Source organism: Trachypithecus francoisi, unplaced genomic scaffold (assembly GCF_009764315.1).
Source record: "Trachypithecus francoisi isolate TF-2019V2 unplaced genomic scaffold, Tfra_2.0 Lachesis_group4, whole genome shotgun sequence".
Taxonomy (NCBI): domain Eukaryota; kingdom Metazoa; phylum Chordata; class Mammalia; order Primates; family Cercopithecidae; genus Trachypithecus; species Trachypithecus francoisi.
Genome location: NW_022681469.1, coordinates 120,765,806 through 120,783,063, shown reverse-complemented (window position 1 = coordinate 120,783,063; position 17,258 = coordinate 120,765,806). Strand labels below are relative to the sequence as shown.

The following is a 17,258-nucleotide window of genomic DNA, read 5'->3' as shown; positions in this document are numbered from 1 at the left end:
TCCCACCACCACGCCTGGCTAATTTTTGTATTTTTTTCAGTAGAGACAGGGTTTTGCCATGATGGCCAGGCTGGTCTGGAACTCCTGACCTAAGGTGATCTGCCCACCTCAGCAGGCTCACAGATGGTTTAAAGGGTGAAGAAAGCAGGGTTTTATTGGGTGAAAACGGAAAAAAGGGGGAAAACAGGGATCCTCCACAAGGCCAGAGTCCCCTTCTAGAGCACTTCCCACATGCAGCTTGAATCCCAGGTTCCACACAAGAAAAGGAGGGGCCAGGCTCCTTCCCACTGCAAAGGGCAGAACTTCCTGAGGCTCCACCTCAGTGGGCAGGCTGTTTGGAATTTCTCCAGAAACCCTCTCCCACCTGACTGTTCAGTGGGATTACAGGCGTGAGCCACTATGCCCCCTCCCTGCTGGCCACCTCGCCCGGCCTGATTCCAGGGTACTTAGTGGATGTTGCCACAGGTCTCTCTTCTGTGTCAAATCTCCTTTTAATATAAATATTAAAAAATTCAAATAAATTACCATAATGAGTGTTTCCAAAACATGTTCTTAAAGTCCTGCTCGTGACCAAGGGCTGAGTAAGCCCCGTGGCAGGCCTGGGAAGGAAGAACAGGCAAAAGGAACTAGACTGAGATGAGAGAAGTGTTGGCCTTGGACAGACTGGAGCATCCTGGCTGGAGGGAAGAGAGGAATCACGATTTATGGAGAGTTCAAGGTCTTGGCCACCAAGTTGGCACTAAGTATAAAGCAAAATATACTACTTGGGGAAAAAGCAAGACCAAAAATGAGGGAATCAACTTCAAAATCGTAAGTCAGGCTGGGTGCAGTGGCTCCCGCCTGTAATCCCAGCACTTTGGGAGGCTGAGGCAGGAGGATTACCTGAAGTCAGGAGTTCGAGATCAGCCTGGCCAACATGGTGAAACCCCATCTCTACTAAAAATATAAAAATTAGCTGGGTGTGGTGGCACATGCCTGTAATCCCAGCTACTCAGGAGGATGAGGCAGGAGAATTGCTTGAATCCAGGAGGTGGAGGTTGCAGTGAGCCGAGGTCGCACCACTGCACTCCAGCCTGGGTGACAGAGTGAGACTGCATCTCCAAAAAAAAAAAAAAAAAAAAAAATCATAAGTCAGGAGGAGAATAGAAGAGAGAGCGGAAAGAACAGCTCAGGACTGGGACTCTACAAATAAAAGTATGAGGATTTCTCTTTTGAGTAAAATAATAAAAACAAATAAGACAGACCATGGAGAGACCATGTTGTCTAGACTACCAATGCAACTCTGAAAATAAACATCCCTTCACTAGCCCGGGCAACATAGCAAGATCCTATCTCCATTTTAAAAACTTGTTTTTCATTAGCCAGGCATGGTGGTGTGCACCTGTAGTCCCAGCTATCCAGGAGGCTGAGGTAGAAGGATCACTTGAGTCCCAGAGTTTGAGGCTGCAGTGAGCTATGATTGCACCACTGCACACCAGCCTGCATGACAGAGTGAGACCTTGTCTTTAAAATCAATAAACAAAAGTTAAAAATCATAAAAATAAATAACACAAAAACAAACATCCCCAGCAAACCTTTCCCTCAAGGTTTTTGCTCTCTTTCTCTGAAATACATCAATCCTCCAGTAATTATGGGTCACCAAGGATGGAGTCTAGCTTGGTGGGATATGGAGGAATGGAACCCTGTCCTCAGTGAGCTTACAATGAGAGAAGAACATTCCGAGGAGCACTGCAAACTTCGCAGAAGACAGGCAGAGGGTGCTTATGGGGCTATTGGGGTTAGAAGCAGCTTCAAACAGTCTGGGGAACTTGAACTAGACCATGAACTGGGGGTCTATAGGGATCCCATCCAAATAGACCCAACGCAAGCCAGAGAACATGAATATGAGCTGCAACTAGGCTCTTATCCTTAACTCTATAATGTAGGTCTTCACAAAACATTTGAATGGAATCTTAAGGTCAATGCATAATTTTTGGAAGATGAAATGTTTTCAGTGATTTATGCAAGGGCAGTATCTAAAATAAAATTTACTACAAAGGCTAGAATCTGGGAGAATAAACAGAATATCATCCACCAAACAGAACACACACTGATCCAGTCATAATGGATGCCAGTACAAGTACATCAGCCATGCAAATATATATGAGAAAAGTGTGATGATATAATTCTGGGACATCCAAGATGGAGGGTATCGTACAGATCTTTCCCTAAATCACCCTTTGGAGGGCTCTCATTTTCCCAAGGTTTTATCCACCCCATGCATTATGTCTGCCCAGAAGTTCAGCTCACCAGGTTTTCTTTTGTTGCAACGGAAGGATTTTTGTGTTTTGCCCATGGGCAATGAGTTAATACTATTAGTAAACATAATTACACAGAAGCGTTTTGTTCTGAAATCTATTTATTGAAAGCAAGCTGATCTAAGTCTCCTTCCAAGGATAAATTAGGATGCCAGACACTGAAACTTATAATATCTCTATTGAATGGGAAAGCCGTTCAAGGGTTTTGTGATTGAGATGTACAGTTCTGTTGGAGACGATCCCCAGTCAGAGAGTCTCCAGGGTTTCTGTGCTGGACTTTGGGGGTTGAGATTCTTAGGGTTTCATTAAGAAATGACGATAGCAAAAGCATCTAATATTAACCTGGCTGGGAAACTGGAGCATGAATTTTGGACCTGGAAAGATGTCATTATCCCAGGGTGCTAGTGAGGACTTGGATCCAGGGGGGTAGGTGCAGCTGAGAACACTTCCCAAATGCTCATCACAGATCAATGTGAATCTAGCCCTGCCTTCAGCTTTTGAAAGCTAAAAGCACATGGAATGGGATGCCAGGCCACAAACCCAGGAAACCAAACATCTTAGGGCAGACGCCTACAATAACGCCCAGAGAGCAGATGTTGAGTGATGGCTTCTTGCTATGGAAGAGCACGACTCCATCCTCCTCATTCTTATCTTATTTATCTGACAGTGACCAAGTCTCCTAGTTGCCCTGACCCCACTCCAGATTAATGCATTCATCCAAGCCCCCTGCCACCCATTCAGAGAATAATACGTCTTGATTCTTATTATCCACTGGATGTACTACAGTATGGAAGTGCTGAAGACAGCCAAGATGGTCTTAAAGCACGCTCCAAATGTGCTTGCAGTGTGATCAGAGAAAGAGGACGTGGACTGTGGAGGGCTGAGATTATTAAGAAGAAAGCATTTTTATTTTTATTTATTTATTTGAGACAGGGTCTCACTCTGTCTCCCAGGCTGGAGTACGGTGGTATGATCATGGCTCACTACAACCTGAAACCTCCTGGGCTCAAGCAATTCTCCCACCTCAGCCTCCCAAAGCACTGGGACTACAGGCACAAGCCACCATGGCCACCCTAAGAAAGCTCTTTTTTTTGTTTTTTGTTTTTTTTTTTTGAGACAGAGTCTTGCTCCATCTTTCATGCTGAAGTGCACAGTCTCGACTCACTACAACCTCTGCCTCCCGGGTTCAAGCGATTCTCCTGCCTCAGCCTCCTGAGTAGCTGGGATCACAGGCACATGCCACCATGCCCGGCTAATTTATTTTTTATTTTTAGTAGAGGCAGGGTTTCATCATGTTGGTCAGGCTGGTCTCGAACTCCTGACCTTATGATCTGCCTGCTTCAGCCTCCCAAAGTGCTGGGATTACAGATGTGAGCCACCAAGCCCAGTCAAGAAAGTATTTTTAACCTAGTGAATTGGTTAAGTGGAGTTCCCTTGAATGTGGCCAAAAAATAATATCCACATCATACAGAAACAAATACACAAAAGTCAGTGAGGCTGCCTTGAATTCAAAAGTAAGGTAATTGGAGAGGCCCATCCTCTGTCAAATTGCCTAGAAATGGGATGCTGATGGGTGACTGATTTGGCACCTATCCACAGAAAAGCACTCTAGGAAAGGGTTCAGCCTGCATGAAGGCAGTTGACTTCAGAAATAATGCCATGTTCAGAAATGGTTAGACGCATTGTGAGAGATAAGAGGAATAAAGTCAGGTGTGATGGAGATGAAGCAAGGAAAGGAAGTTAAGGGTCAGACCATCTCCTGGAGAAAATAAGGAGAGATAAGGAAGAGGGCCGTCAGAGCAGCTCTGATACTGGCTTGGAGGTGGTCTCTTACAGATGGCCTCTTGCAGGCAAGGAGGGGCAGGCTACCGCCATATACCTACCCAGCGTAGAAGTCAGAAAAGCTACTCCAAACTGAAATACAAATAATGTCTCTGAATCCAAATGTACCAGAACAGTTCGGGTCTCTGTGCAAGCTGTCCATCACATCTGGATGTAAGCATGTTTACAGCAGGATGTAAACTGATGTTCAATTACCCACGGAACTTCATCATTAAAACAGAACTTTAAAATATGCGTGCAGATTTTAAAAAAGAATAGCTTGCGCTCACGAAACCAATTTTTAAAAGTCTGAAACGGGGCTTTGCCAGGTTTTCAAAGCCATCTGTTTTCAAAGCCTACCTTCTTCCTTGTTTACCGCAGTCTGTCTGCTGTTTTAACAACCTCCAGTGGGATTTCACACGCCTCATTATGCAAAATCACTGCTTATGTATTCATTCTGCCACTTGCCTAACTAATCTCAACTCATAACATCGTTCTGAAGAAGATTCCCCAGTCTGGAGTTCTCCTACAGGGCGGTAGATCAAGAACAGTGGTAGAGAGTGTCAGAGCAAGATAAAACACAACTCCCAGTGTATTCTTGTTAGGAGACAGGCTTGATCTGAGATCTTACTTGAGGTGAGAAACAGAAAATGCAATAATGATTATAATATACATTCAAAATCCATTTTTTCCGCCTCCACGAATGAAGATCTTGCATCGAGTATGAGTCAGAAAGGCAGGTTGACTCCCTTTCTTGTCTTTTATTTCCCTGCTATCAATGATCTTTTCAAATATTTTTAATTTCTCCCCTTGTACAAAGCTTTGGATCTATGATTCTTTGGTTCAGAAAAGTCAGGAGCCTAGATCCAAATCCCAGCACTCCTGAAGGGATCCAAATGGAGCCTAGATCCAAATTCCCGCACACCGTAGGAAGATACCGAGACCACCAGATGAAAGCCTGGATTTCCCAAATGTTAGATCGGAGCATCCAAACCCATGATGGTGGTGATTCCTCAAAGATCTAGAGCCAGAAATGTCATTTGACCGAGCAATCCCATTACTGGGTATATACCAGTGTTATCACTGATGCCTATCTGCCTGGTTCACCATTTAGACAATGACTGAATGGATCTTTTTTTTTTCCTTCAACTTTTGTTTCAACTTCCGGGGCACACATGCAGGATGTGCAGGTTTGTTACATAGGCAAATGTGTGCCATGGTGGTTTGCTGCACAGATCAACCCATCACCTTGGTATCAAGCCCAGCACCCATTAGCTATTCTTCCTGGTGCTCTCCCTCCCTACTCCCAAGAGGTTACAGTGTGTATTGTTCCCACACAATGTATCCATGTGTCCTCATTGTTCAGCTCCCACTTATACGTAAGAATATGCGGTGTTTGGTTTTCTGTTCCTGCATTAGTTTGCTAAGGATAAAGGCTTCTGCCTCCATCCATGTCCCCTCAAAGGGTATAATCTTGTTCCTTTTTATGGCTGCATAGTATTCCATGATGTATATGTACCACATTTTCTTTATCCAGTCTATCATTGATGGGCATTTAAGTTGACTCTGTGTCTTTGCTATTGTGAACACTGCTGCAATGAACATACACGTGCATGTGTCTTTGTAACAGAATGATTTATATTCCTTTGGGTATAAACCCAGTAATGGGATTGCAGAGTCAAATGATATTTCTGGCTCTACATTTTTGAGGAATCACCACGCTCTCTTCCACAACGGTTAAATGAATTTATACTTCCACCAACAGTATAAAAGCATTCCTTTTTCTTTGCAACCTCACCAGCATCTGTTGTTTCTGGACTTTTAAATAATCACCATTTTGACTGGCTTGAGATGGTATCTCATTGCAGTTTTTATTTGCATTTCTCTAATGATAAGCGATATTGAGCTTTTGTTTCATCTGTCTCTTGGCCACATGATTGTCTTCTTTTGAGAAGTGTCTGGATTGAACGGATCTTACTCATTGTCAGGATCTTGCCTGTAATCCCGGCACTTTGGGAAGGCAAGGTGGGCAGATCACCCAAGGTCAGGAGTTCGAGACGAGCCTGGCCAACACGGTGAAACCCCATCTCTACTAAAAATACAAAAATTAGCCGGGCATGGTGGCAGTCACCTGTAGTCCCAGCTATTCGAGAGGCTGAGGCAGGAGAATCGCTTGAACCTGGGAGGCAGAGGTTGCAGTGAGCTGAGATGGAGCCATTGCACTCCAGCCTGGGCGACAAGAGTGAGACTTTGTCTCACAAAAAAAAAAAAAAAATCACTAGAGAAACCAGACAGGTACTTTCACTCAAGCCTCAGTGTAGCACCCGCATTGTCATTCAGTTAGTCTAAGGTGAGGCCTGAGTCTATATATATTTGATACATGGTCTCACTCTGTTACTCAAGCTGGCACGCAGTGGTGTGATCTCAGCTCACTACAACCTCAGCCCCCTAGGCTCAAGCGATCCTCCCACCTCAGCCTCCTATAGGTGGGATGACAGATGTGTACCATCAAGACCAACTATTGTTTTTGTATTTTATTACTACATTTTGTAGAGATGGAGTCTCACCATGTTGCCCAGCCTGGTCTCAAACTCCTGAGCTCAAGCAGTCTGCCTACCTTGGCCTCCCAAAGTGCTGGGATTACAGGTGTGAGCCACCATACCCAGCCCATTTTGGATTTTCTAGTAAATTTCTCTACTGAAGAATAGTATAATGCAATAAATTACACAAATCTTCAATGCACTGCTCAATCAGTAGTTTTAGATAGTAAAAATACCCAGGAGGGCATCACCCAAAACAAGATACAGAACACTGCCATCATTCCAAAAGCTTCTCTCCTGCATTTTCTCTATTCTTAATCCCCATCCCTAACGTAACCATGACTCAGGCTGGAGTGCAGTGGGGCGATCTCGGCTCACTGCAACCTTCGCCTCCTGGGTTCAAGCAATTCTCATGCCTCAGTGTAGCTGGGATTACGGGCACCCACCACAAGCCTGGCTAATTTTTGTGTTTTTAATAGAGACAGGGTTTCACCATGTTGGCCAGGCTGGTCTCGAACTCCTGACCTCGTGATCCACCTGCCTCGGCCTCCCAAAGTGCTGGGATTACAGGTGTGAGCCACCGCACCCGGCCATGACTCTGACTTCTATCACCCTAAAACTACCTGCTGTCCAACTTTGTATAAACGCAATCATTCCATATGTTTTACTTTTTTGTCTGATCTCTTTTGCTTAACATGCGTCTGTGGTATTCATCCTGAGTCATAGTGGATAGCAATAATTGCTAAGATAGCATTGCATTCTCTGTACTGTACAACAACTCATCCATTCTCCTGATGAGGAATTGTTAGATTGTTTATAGTTTGGGGCTACCATCAATAATATTGCTATGAACATTTCTGCACGTGTTATTTGGTGCTCACATAGATGCATTTCTCTTCCTGGATTCCTCAAAGGGTCCGTAAGAAAATGGTCACCAACATTAGAGAAATGCAAATCAAAACCACAATAAGATATCATTTCATGCCAGTTAGAATGGCGATCATTAAGAAGTCAGTAATGAACAGATGCTGGAGAGGATGTGGAGAAATAGGAACGCTTTTACACTGTTGGTGGGAGTGTAAATTAGTTCAACCATTGTGGAAGACAGTGTGGTGATTCCTCAGGAATCTAGGACCAGAAATATCATTTGACCCAGTAATCCCATTATTGGGCATATACCCAAAGGATTACAAATCATTCTACCATAAAGACACATGTACATGTATGTTTACTGCAGCACTGTTCACAAAAGCAAAGACTTGGAACCAACCCAAATGCCCATCAATGATAGACTGGATAAAGAAAATGTGGCACACGTACACCATGGAATACTATGCAGCCATAAAAAAGGATGAATTCATGTCCTTTGCAGGGATATGGATGAAGCTGGAAACCATCATTCTCAGCAAATTAATGCAGAAACAGAAAACCAAACACCGCATGTTCTCACTCATAAGTGGGAGCTGAACAATGAGAACATATGGGCACAGGGAGGGGAATATCACACACTGGGGCCTGCCGGGGGGTGGGGGGCTAGGGGAGGGACAGCATTAGGAGAAATACCTAATGTAGATGACGGGTTGATGGGTGCAGCAAACCTTCATGGCACATGTATACCTATGTAACAAACCTGCACATTCTGCACATGTATCCCAGAACTTAAAGTATATAAAAAAGGAAAGAAAAAAGAAAATGGTGACCAAGGCACAAACTCCAGACCCAGGAGATGCTCAGTGGAACAGCAGGTAAACACTCTTCATCCTTGCCCAGGAGCAACTAAGCAGCTTTGCAGAAAAAGGAGTTGCATCCCAACTCAGGAATCTTGTTTCTCCTAATGATTGGTTCTTGTGAGCTCAGTGAAGAACCGCTCCCTTCTCCCAAGAGAGAGGTTAAGATACTTGCCCAGTGTCACCAACAACCTTGTGTCAGGGCCAAGCCATAATGAATTTCAGGGAAAACAAGTTCCCAAAAGTGGCTATGTTTCTGAGCCTTTCGAATAAACATGTTCTCAGAGGAGCGACTTTCCTTGCCAAGGCTCACTCGGGAGACTTTAGTAATTAATTACTAGTTGCAAACTAGTAAATTGGAGTTAATTATCTGGACAGATCTAATTGCAACTACAACTTTGTTGAAATTAAATAAAACACCGCTTTAAAGTGCACAGAGCCTTTAAAGACATACTTAAGGGTGTCTGAACATGTCCAGCCGTGACCGTGAGCTTGCTGGAATGAGGAAGCTGGAGAATTGTGCTGTAGATGGTCCAGTTCTTCATGGAACAACCTCCCTCCACCTCACCTGCCCTCCAGCAATCCCAAGGTCCCAGGAAGGAGAGAGATGGCCCCTCCTTCCTGCCATCTATCCCATAATATGCCTGATTCAGCTCAAGGGACTGGCGTAGCCTACTGATTTCTTCCCTGTTGTTCCTAATGTCAGGCTCTCATTGAACATCACCTTTTTGTGGGACCAGATGCAGGGACGTTGGGTCTCACTCCAACAGAGCCTCTGCAGGAGGGGCAACTACTTGAACAGCCTCAGGAATTCAGAGACAACAGCTTCCAGGAGGAGACACTGAATCCGGCTGATGCCTGGAGGAAGGCTCCAAGTTAGCCGGACAAAAGAGATAAGGAAGCCTCATAGAGAAAACAGGCTGTGCAAAGGGCTGAAGGCAAAAAAGAGTCCGGGAAAGATGAGAATCTGCTACTACAGGGGTCCCCAATCCCCAAGCCATGGACCTGTTTGTGGCCTGTTAGGAACTGGGCTGCACAGCAGGAGGTGAGTGGCAGGCAAGTTAGTGAAGCTTCATCTGTATTTACAGCTGCTCCTTCTCCTCCCTTGTGTTACCGTCTGAGCTCCGCCTCCTGTCAGATCAGTGGCAGCATTAGATTCTCATGGGAGCTCAAACCCTATCGTGAACTGCGCTTGGGTGGGATCTAGGTTGCGCGCCCCTTATGAGAATCTAATGCTGACGATCTGTCACTGTCTCCCATCACCCCGAGATGGGACTGTCTAGTTACAGGAAAGCAAGCTCAGGGCTCCCACTCATTCTACATGATGGTGAGTTGTAGAATTATTTCATTATATATTACAATGTAATAATAATAGAAATGCAGTGCACAATAAATGGAATGTGCTTGAGTCATTCCAAAACCACTCCCAACCGCATCCATGGAAAAACTGTCTTCCATGAAACCAGTCTCAGGTGCCAGAAAGGTTGGGGACCTGCTGTGCTACAAGTTCAATGTGGTTGGAGAGTGAGTGAGCTGTGGGTTGACCACGAGCAGGGTGAACCTTTTAGGTCACTGTAAAGACTTGACACTGCACCAAGGCAAGGTCGGAGGACTTCCTCCCGGAAGAGAAAGTTGCGCAATTGAAAAGCTTCTGAATTAAGAACCAGGACTTCTGGATTCTTGTCTTCTGTGGGTCAGTGAGGCGGCTGCATCATTTCTCTATTCTTAATTTCCTCATAAAATGGGAACAAGTCAGGCATGGTGTGGCTCACACCAGTAATCCCAAAGCTTTGGGAGGACAAAGTGGGAGGATTGCTTGAGGCCAGGAGTTTGAGACTGGCCCGGGCAACTTAGTGAGGCCTCATCTCTGCAAAATAAGTTAAAAATTAGCCAGGCGTGATGGTACCTGCCTGTACTCTGAGGCAGGAGGATCTCTTAAGCCCAGGAGTTAGAAGCTGTGGGTGACAGAGTGAAACCTTATCTCTAAAACTAATAATAGTAATAATTTAGAAATAAAATGGGAACAGGCTGGGCACAGTGGCTCACACCTGTAATCCTAGATGCGGAGGCCTCCTTTGGGAAGTCCGAGACAGGCAGATCACCTAATGTCAGGAGTTCGAGACCAGCCTGGCCAGCATGATGAAACCCTTTCTCTACTAAAAATACAAAAAAATTAGCCAGGCATAGTGGTGAGCACCCATAATCCCAGTAACTCAGGAGGCTGAGGCACAAGAATTGCTTGAACCTGGGAGGTGGAGGTTGCAGTGAGCCGAGATCATGCCACTGCACTCCAGCCTGGGCTACAGAATGAGAAACTGTTCAATGACACACTAAGTGAATGCTCTCTATACTTCACCCAGGAACATCTATGGTGAGGTCATGCATGCAAACATGAAAGCCATGAAGAACTCAGACTGATAAGGATTGCAAATAGCTCGCATTTGAAGGCAAAGACCACCATGTACATGGGACTTTCCATGACCATAATCCGGAAGGCTATCCAGCTCTGAAGCTCACCCGGGCAGAGGTTGGAGAATATCACAGCATGGACCTCACCATCCAGTCAGGTGTGGAAGTAGCTCTGTTGATGTGTCTCTCCGGAAAATGGTGGGGTTCACACCTACCCATTTCTCCTCCTGCTTCCACACCACTGAGTTGGCCCCCACCGGATAACTTCTAGATGTCTCTGTCTAAAATTCTGATTTATCACTGAGGTTGCAGCCTGCAAAACCACAGCCCATTTGCCGGAGCCATGACATCATATCTAGCTCTGTCTGTCCCGTCCCTTGAAAAAATTTCAAACCAGACACCACACACAGGGCAAACAGGATTGTCCTTTGCCAAGAAGGATGCAGGGCTGACCTCTCCCCAGAGGCCAAAGCATGCAAGGGTTAGTTCAGCCCATGTGGTGACAAGTGCCAAACTCAGATGACCAGGGAAGCTGAGTGGCAAGAAGTGACAGTGGGTCTGAGGGGTAGAATTCCTGGGTTCAGTAGCTGCGTGACTTTCAGCAAGACACTTAACTTGTCTGAACTCCCATTTTCCAGCCTTCCCAATGGAGCTTTTTAGCTTAAAATTTTCCTGAGCTCATTTAATAGTTTGATGATGTTCACCCAAAAAGAACAAAGATGTGCTGGGCACGGTGGCTCACGCCTGTAATCCCAGCACTTTGGAGGCCGAGGTGGACAGATCACGAGGTCGGGAGTTCAAAACCAGCCTGGCCAGCATGAAGAAACCCCATCTCTACTAAAAACACAAAAATTAGCCAAGCATGGGGGTGGACACCTATAATCCCAGCTACTCAGGAGACTGAGGCAGGAGAATCACTTGAACCCAGGAGGCGGAGGTTGCAGTGAGCTGAGATCACGCCATTGCACTCCAGCCTGTGTGACACAGCAAGACTCCATCTCAAAAAAAAAAAAAAAAAAAAAGATGCACAGCAGAGCCGAGAGAATCTCTGGGGTCTAGATTCACCTTTAATTGCTCTGCACAGAGGATGTCTCATGTGGACAGAGACCAGCAGTTGTGCAATTCCAGTGTTAGTGAGGTCAGGACGCCTTGCAGCTGACACCCACCTACCTCCCATTGGCAATGCAGCCACCATCTGCATTCATCTCTGGGTACCCAATGTCCAAAACACCAGCACCATGTAGAAAGAAAGAACCCTGGCCTGGACTGCAGCATACTCCAGACTTTTCCAGTTCCCCCACACTGGCTTTGTGATTTTGTGAAAACCTTCCTCTCTGAGAATGTCAATTTCCTCAATGATGAACTTAAGGATTTGAACTCTTCTCTCTAGCCCTGCCTAGCTCTCAAATGCTACAAATCGATGTCACCAGGAAAGGCAATAATGAGCCAGGTATGGTGGCTCATGCTAGTAATCCCAGCACTTTGGGAGGCCGAAGCAAGAGGATTGCTTGAGATCAGCCTGGGCAATATAATGATACCCTGCCTCTATTTTGAAAATGAAAGAAAGAAGGAAGGAAGGAAGAAGGGAAGGGAAAGAAGGAAAGGAAAGGAAAAGAAAGGAAGACAGAAAAGAAAGGCAATAACACAGCTAACTTGGAGTGCTTACTCTGTGTTAGACACTGAGCACACTACATATATTCACTTATTCAACCCTATAGTGACCACAGAAGTGAGACACTGTGTTTACACCATTTTAGACATAAGGAAATAGACACAGAGCAATTAATTGCCTGACAAGTTCTCACAGCAATGAGTGCCAGCCTCTTTCTCTGGTTGCGAGCCTCACTCACCATCCTACACTGCAGTAGGTCACCGCTCCCAGCGCTCCTTTCTCCCAAGGCCATCCAGGCGTGTGACTTCCTACATCCAGGCACCAGCAGAGGAGGATGTGCCGTCTTTGAAAAACACCAGGCTGGAAATATAACGTGGCCTTGAAATTCAATAAGCTTCAGAAAGAAACTTTAGATAGGGAAGAAGACACCTCCCTAGAGAAACTGCTTGTGGTTAGCAAGAAGGCAGAAAGCTGAATTTACAAGTCCCCAGCAGCCCTTCGGGACTGTGGGGATAATTGGAGTGAATCAAATCCAGCAACAGAATGTGAATAAGACCAAGAACTAGAAACCTGACCGAGAGCAAGAGCCGCTCCTGTGAGTGTGCCTGGGAAACCCAGGAGAGGATGTGTGCATTGGATGGGACCCTGCCTGGGCTGGTGGATCCCTCCTTCCTGCCACCACCGACAAGGCAGCCATTACAAGTTGTCCCCGTGCCAGGCATTGGGGATGCATCAAGCAGGTGGGGCAGGTCTGGATGCAACAGTCTAGCTGTGAAGGCAGGAGCCAGCAGAATGAGCAGAGGGTTGAGGATGCTTCAAGCTGGAGAAATTAATTCCACCTGCCAGGGTTGGAAAGCGTGCAGAGAGGAAGCGACTTCTGAGCTGATAATAGGATTTTACAAGGTGATAAAGAGCGTTTCAAACAGAAAAGGAAGAAGAGGAAAAACACCGCAAAGATGTGAACAGAGGCATTCAGAGAAGATGTTACGGGGAGAGGAGGTGACTCGCTGGGGCTGGAGCTGGATCTTACCTTGCACTGAAGAGTCAGAAGGTCAGTGAGGCAGTAAATGCCACGTGCAAGATTACGGACTCTCCTTCGCCTTTAAAGGTTGTAAACAGAGGAGTGTGTTGAGGGCAGCCAACCAGGCAGCAGGGAACGGAGTGGAGAGTGATTAGGACAGGAATGGCTGGAGGCAGGGAGACCATTGGCCAGGACAGGTGCAGGGAGGAGGCCACGGATCTAAGAAGCAACTCAGAGATTGAGTTGTCAGGACTTGCTGTCGGTCACACTGGTGTCAGGCAGCAGAGGAATTGTCCACCAGTGTTTTCAATGCCCGACTATGCACAGCAAGGTAGCCATGCTGTGGGTGCAGAGGGGCACGGCCAGCCTGGGGCTGAAATGCAAGGGAGGTGGCTGCTCACTTAGCTTCTCCTGTGGCTTGCTGCTGCCACTCAAGGCAACTTGAAACTGGCACTCAAAGATCTGGGACTGGCTGCCTAGCAACCTGGCTTCTCATTATTGATCTGCACACACACGCACTCACACAGTCACCCATGCACACACACGCACACCCACATGCACTCACACACATGCTCACCACATGCACACCCAGGCTGCCCCTCCCTCCAGGCAGGTTCAAGTCCTCTGACCTTTGCCCACCTAGGGTCCTTCCCTCATCTTTCCTTTAAAGCCCATGGCCCACCTTGACTCGCCTCAACCTCCCCTTCTCTGAAAAGTCACTCCTGACTGCACCATGCTCACTACTCACCCTTGGGACCCCATGATGTCTCTCTTCTGTATTTTCCTGCAATATCATTTTAGACAACTGTAGAATGAGTAATGAGGGGAGTGAGAACTGAGGGAACTAAGGAGGAAAATGAATGTTGTGTGGGGCCAGGGGAGAGGGCAGAGTGGAGGGATGTGCCCCCAGGAAGAAAGATTATATTCCATTTGCAGGGGTTTAGATACAGGCTGGTCACGGGGTGCACAGAGCAGTCCTGGCCCAGATCCCTGTGCTTAGAGGGTTCGCAGGCCAGCAGGAGAGACACGAACAAGAAACGAAAGAGGGTAAGAGGGACCTTCAAGAGCTCCATGACAAAGGAGGGATGCAAGGAAAGTTCCCAAGAATAAGTCAAGGGGACACAAACCCTGGAGCCTTCCATTCCCACAGACAGAGGGGCTCAGTGCTTTGGGGGCTCTCCCTAGGCTCCCATAACTAGGTCAGCCTGGGTGCAATGGTTCATGCCTATAATCCCAACATTTTAGGAGGCCGAGGTGGGAGGACAGTTTGAGGCCAAGAGTTTGAAACCAGCCTGGGCAACATAGCAAGATCCCATCTCTAAAAAAAATTTAACAATAATAATAATAATTAGCCAGGCATAGTGGTACATGCCTGTAGTCCAAGCTCCTTTCGAGGTTGAGGAGGGAGGATCACTTGAGTCCAGGAATTCAAGGCTGCAGTGAGCTAGGATAGCACTACTGCACTCCAGCCTGGGCAATGGAGCAAGACACTGCCTCTGAGGGGGGAAAAAAAAAAAAACTAGGTCAGAGAAGTACTCCTCAGCCAAAAGCCCAGGCCCAACCTAGGGCAGCTCAGCTCCAGGGCAGCCGGCCTCCAGAGCAGGGGTTGAGACCACCACCCTGGACTGCCCAGGATCTGGATTCAGACGCCCAGAGCAACATCAGTCACATGAAGCAAGAGAGAGGTGGAGATGTAGAACGCCCCAGGCCCAGGAAAGAGATGTTGGGAGTGACAGTGGCCACAGCAGAGGCAGAAGTGACCAAGTGAGCAGAGAGGGGATGAAGCAGCTAAGATATCATCCAAGGCAAGGCCGCCACCTGGGAACACGGCAGGAGGTAGAAGGGGCTTGAACAAGGGGCCCAGGGTCATTGATTCAGCAGGTAGGGCTAGAGGCAGTCAGTCTCTCTTTGTTGCTGTCACAGGGACCCAGGTAACTGCATCTGCAGAACGCATCTATTCTTCCTTCACAGCTTCTGCAGAGCCCTTTGGTGTGCCTGCTACCCCACCCGGCTTCTGTCTGGAAGAGCTGACAAGCCCCAGAACACCCAGTATATCAAGAAGGTATTGCGAAGATGGTGGCCACCGTGAAGGCAGAGAAAATATCCGTGTTACTTTCCAAGATAAACAAAAGACAAACAGATTTGCAGAGAATACACGTAAGTGGAGGTGGAGCTAAAGGTATTTCTGTTGCTTCCTTTAGCTCTACCAAGGTAAAGGAAGAAACAGAAGTAAAAAAAAGAAGCACTTCTATAATTTAGAAGATGCTTGGGATGACATCATGCCTGAGGATGACGATGGCTTAATGATACCTTATCAAATCGGTAATGTTTTCATTAGTCATTCTCAAGAAGAAACATAAGAAGGATGGGTGCAGTGGCTCTCACCTGTAATCCCAGCACTTTGGGAGGCTGAGGCAGGAGGATCGCTTGAGCCCAAGAATTCAAGATCAGCCTGGGCAACATAGCGAAGCCATATCTCTACAAAATACCAAAAACTAGCAGGGCATGCATCTGTAGTCCCAGCTACTTGGGAGGCTGAGAAGGGAGCATCAGTTGAGCCCAGGAGTTCAAGGCTGCAGTGAGCTATGATTGTGCTACTGCACTGTGGCCTGGGCAGCAAAGCAAGACCTTGTTGAAGAAGAATAGGAGGAGGAGGAGGAAGAAGAAGGAGGAGGAGGAGGAGGAGGAGGAGGAAGAGGAGGAGGAGGAGAAGAAGAAGGGGAGGAGGAGGGAGGAGGAGGAGGGAGGAGAAGGGAGAAGGGAGGAGAAGGGGAGGAGGAGAAAAGAAACACAAAAAATGTTAGAAGAAGCAAAGAAAAAGACACATAAGCAAGACAAAATTGATGCCTCAGAGTCCACATTAGGATCAATTTAATGGGTGTCAGCAGATTTAAGAGTTCAGTTCTATGCAAAATGTGGGAGCAACATAAATGCTGAAGCTGATGAAAGTTAAGCATTTTTAAAAACTTTTAGAAATGTGTTTAATACACTTGAATATTGTTTTTTGTTTTTTGTTTTGAGATAGAATCTCACTCTGTCACCCAGGCTGAAGTGCAGTGGCTCAATCTCAGCTCACTGCAACCTCCACCTCCTGGGTTCAGGTGATTCTCCTGCCTCAGCCTCCCAGGTAGCTGGGACTACAGGTGCCCGCCACCATGCCCGGCTAATTTTTTGTATTTTTAGTAGAGACGAGGTTTCACTGTGTTAGCCAGGATGGTCTCAATCTCCTGACTTCATGATCTGCCCGCCTCGGCCCTCCTAAGTGCTGGGATTATAGGCATGAGCCACCATGCCCAACCCAAATATTGTTTTTAAGTGGGTGTTGCAAAGCCATGAGCAATTTTGCAGGCTGGTTTGATTTGTCCTTGGTACTTCCATTCTGAGTCCTTTTAGATTAAAGACAGTGCCACTTGGTTTCAACCAGTCTTCCCTACCTTGATTATGAGCAACTAGAATCAGCCCAGGTGGCCCAGCAGCCCCTGGTTGACAACAGTACTATCTTTATCAGCCAACTGCCAAAGCTCAGGTCACTTGCCACCTCCCAGAGACTGTTGAATCATTCATTACAGGGGCTTTTTCTTGAGAGGGAAATTAGCCCATAGGCTACAGGGTGTGGAGTTCCTGGAGAGCCTCCTCTTTTCCTTGTTGCTATAAAGACGATCTCGCAGAGAAGTGGTAGTGAAGAATCAGAGGAGTTTTTATCTCAGCTCTGCCATTTCCTGGCTGTGCAACCTTGAAGAGGCTGCATAACCTCTCTGAACCTGAATTTCCTCATCTGTAAAATAGCACTAAAAGTAGCAGGGCAATCAGGATGAAAAGAAATAATGATAG

At 46.6% G+C, this 17,258-nt stretch overlaps 1 pseudogene; it reads left to right on the top strand.

The window, feature by feature from the left end:
• Positions 1-13,589: 13,589 nt before the first annotated feature.
• Positions 13,590-16,380, top strand: LOC117072224 (annotated as a pseudogene).
• Positions 16,381-17,258: the final 878 nt, after the last annotated feature.